The sequence below is a fragment of the Sturnira hondurensis genome, unplaced genomic scaffold (assembly GCF_014824575.4).
Source record: "Sturnira hondurensis isolate 20B ecotype Veracruz unplaced genomic scaffold, ASM1482457v3 Scaffold0004248, whole genome shotgun sequence".
In the NCBI taxonomy this organism is placed as follows: domain Eukaryota; kingdom Metazoa; phylum Chordata; class Mammalia; order Chiroptera; family Phyllostomidae; genus Sturnira; species Sturnira hondurensis.
This window is the reverse complement of record NW_028076879.1, coordinates 345,517-348,993: the sequence shown is the minus strand read 5'-3', so window position 1 is coordinate 348,993 and position 3,477 is coordinate 345,517. Positions and strand designations below refer to the sequence as shown.

The 3,477-nt window shown below is 41.8% G+C and overlaps 1 pseudogene; it reads right to left on the bottom strand.

Moving 5' to 3' along the window:
- Positions 1-1,839: 1,839 nt before the first annotated feature.
- On the bottom strand, positions 1,840-2,901 carry LOC118986253 (olfactory receptor 1G1-like; annotated as a pseudogene).
- Between the last annotated feature and the right edge of the window lie 576 nt (positions 2,902-3,477).

Sequence of the window (3,477 nt, the reverse complement as noted above, 5' to 3'; positions counted from 1 at the left end):
TAAGCATGGTTTCAGAGAAAGGCTGAAATCTTCCCAGCACATGGATCCTGGTAAGTGAGTGGTCCTACATTAAACCCCACCATGTTCTCCAGAAGAATTATTTAAACACAGGATCCCTTATTGTTTCAGTGTGCAGGGACAGGCAGTTCGTTATTAGCAGTTTTGAGAGTGAATTAACATTATCTGCTGCTGTTCACCTTTAATTTTAACAGGTAACACCACTACAATAGCTGACATTTATTGAAGGTATACTACGTATTAGGAATAAACCATTTACCTGTTTATGTGCATATTTAAATCATCACAACAATGTTTTACATATTTTATTCAAACTCTACTTCTTGATGACACAATAAGGTGTGTTATACTTGCTTTGAAAGATTAAGTAATTTCCCAGGATCATGCAGCTTACAAGCGGCAAAGCCAAGATTTGAACTTGTTTCAGTCCAACTCTACAGCCAATGCTGTCTACTGCTTTGCTAAACTACTTGTTATTGTCAGAAGGAGTGTGTGAGCTCACTTTAAGGTAAGTAGGGAGCAGGTGAGCTGGCTATCCACAGCTGACTTCCACTGGTGAGATATTACCTACAGTAATCACAACCTATGTCACTGTAGTGTGCAACCAGCTTCTTAAAGGGAAATGGGCAAGAATGAAATAAATAGCCTTTTATTTTCTTGCAGAATATAATTGGTCATGGTATACCTTATTGTTTATGTATTTCCCCCAACTTGTATTGACTCACCTTTCCAACAACTTTTGCTGATGTAGCTTTTTGGTAACCATCAGTAATAATCAATGTATTATGAAAATATTGGCCTGAGTTGATCTTGGGAGGAATATAGAACAGAGTGGGCTAACTGTGGACATATAAGTTGTGAGCTGGTGATGGTGGACCTGAATGATAGGAAGAATAGTTTGAACTTCATTCTGCCAGTAGTAGAGAGCCTCTGGAGTCTTCTAATAGGATGAGAGACATGGTGATATAAGCAACCACATTCTTTGGAGATCAATATGATTGTGGTATGCAGAATAGGTGGAATGGGGAGAGGCTGGGAACTGGAGAACTTCTAGGAGGGAGTGTCAATGACTCTAGTAAACAATTGAGAAGTATCTATAAAACCATTATTTTCTAGCATCTAACTCTATGATTACAATCATGCCAGTGGTGTATAGAACATATTAAGAGGACCAGGCATTATGCCAAATGGTAAGCATTGGGGCAGCTAAGGTAAAACTAACTTGGAAAAGTTTTCACAAAAATAAAAAGGAAGATTTTCACATGACATTGAAGATGTTAAGAGTGATGGGGTTCTAGAATGATTGGTAAAATATGGCAGCAGGTCAATCTACATACTCCACCAAATCCTTCCCAGTCCTAGCTTTTGTTCTTTCAGCATGGGGATGGCACACACATGGAGTCCCAATGTAAAAGGAGGCACTGTTGGTAGGAACCCAAGGTATCCAGGTCACAATGATGAGGGAAAAAGTTATCTTTCCCTGGAGTTCATTCTCAGCCACATACAACTGCACAACCAGATATCCCTAGTGGTCATGAGTTGTTCCCTGTGCTTTCAAAGGTTTTCAAGCACATCTTTAATCACATCATATACCAGGGTGGCAATGAGTTTAGAACAGTGTGGTTTAAAGAAGTTTAGCTAAGAATATTTGTGTGAAAATTTGTTTGTTCTGATGCACTCTTATAGGTTAGAAATGAAGTTTTCAAGTTCAGATCACAGGTCCTAGAAGTAAGTTTCTACTTTCTCTCCCTCTCTTGCTCTTCGCTGCTTACCTGTGGTGAGTACACCTGATGGGAGATCCCCATAGTGGATGTGAAGTCACTACCACTGAGAGGAATAAATTTTCCTAACCCAAATTAGCTTTCTCAGGGAAGATTTGATGTCTCTGTTCCTCAAGCTGTAGATAAAGGGGTTCAGCATTGGGGCTACTGCTACGTACATTATTGATGCAACTGCACCATTCGGTGATGAGTGGGATGAGGGGGGACTTAAATAAATAGAAGAAGCGGTCCCGAGGTATAGAGAGACCACAGAGAGATGAGAGCTGCAGGTAGAAAGGGCTTTCTGCTTCCCCTGAGTGGAGGGGATCTTCCAGATTGTCAAGAAAATGTATGCGTAAGAGATAATAAGGCAAAGCACACACCCCAGGACCGTGAGACCTCCGATGCTGAAGATCACCAGCTCATTGATGAAGGTGTCTGTGCAGGACAGTCTCAGAAGTGGGATAATGTCACAAAAGAAATGTGGGATCACGTGCTCTGCACAGAAGGACAGGCTGTTCACCAACAGTGTGTGTAGGAGGGAAGAGAGGCCACTCATGATCCAGGATGCAGACACCAGGAGGACACAGAGCCCAGGTGTCATGACCATGGTGTAATGGAGTGGGTGGCATATGGCTACATAGCGGTCATAGGCCATGACTGCTAAGAGAAATGCATCCAGTAATCCAAACAGTGTAAAAAAATATAGTTGTGATAGACACTCTGCATATGAGATGAGCTGATTTTGGATCCCGATGTTTGCCAGCATGTTGGGGACTGTGGTGGACACAAGACTAGTGTCAGTGAGGGAGAGGTTGGCCAGGAAGAAGTACATAGGTGTGTGGAGTTGAGCGTCAGTGATGATGGCCAGGATGATGAGGAGGTTGCCCACCACTGTGATCAGGTACATGGACAGGAACAGCCCGAAGAGGACCTCCTGTTGCTCTGGCTGCTCTGAGAGCCCCAGCAGGAAAAATTCAGAGATGCTGGTCAGGTTTTCCCCTCCCATTTATCTGTAAGCATAAAGGAGGTATAATTGAATGAGGTTGATGAGCCCTGGATTGTGAACTCTGAAACTTATTCAACATGCCAATGTTGATCTTCTTGTATGAGGAGGAATCATATGAAATACCCAATGTTTAACTGCTTGCAAACTATGAAATGGCAGTTTCATGGATTTTGATGGAATATTAGCAAGTGTCTGTTTGGTGTTGTGGGAAAGCAAAGATTTTTTTTCTAATGGGAGAGCATTTGTTTGTTTTTAAGCATTATCATATAAGCATCAACCTAATGAACACATTTCAGGGCTAGGCTTGAGGTGTTTGTTGGCATAACTCTTGTAGCATTCATGTGGACCTTATGATATTAATCCATCCTAAGATTTTTCCCAACTTAGTTTTTAGGCTGAAATGTTCTTCCCTCTCTAATTTATCCATCTAGCTAAACTTCAGACGTCAGCTAAGGTGCTACTTCTTCTAGGAAGCATCCTCTGACTTACATTTTTACAACAAACTCAGGTTCATGCCTCTCATGTCCCTGTGCCTTCCCCATCACAGCAGATTTTTTTTCTGAATTGTGTCCATTGAGTTACTTTCCCGTGTCCTTTGCACTCTCACTGGAGTGAACACCTTGAGAGTAGGCAGGGAAGTGCCTTTTTTACTCATCTTTAAAATGTAGCATTAGCCATGAGCATGGTACA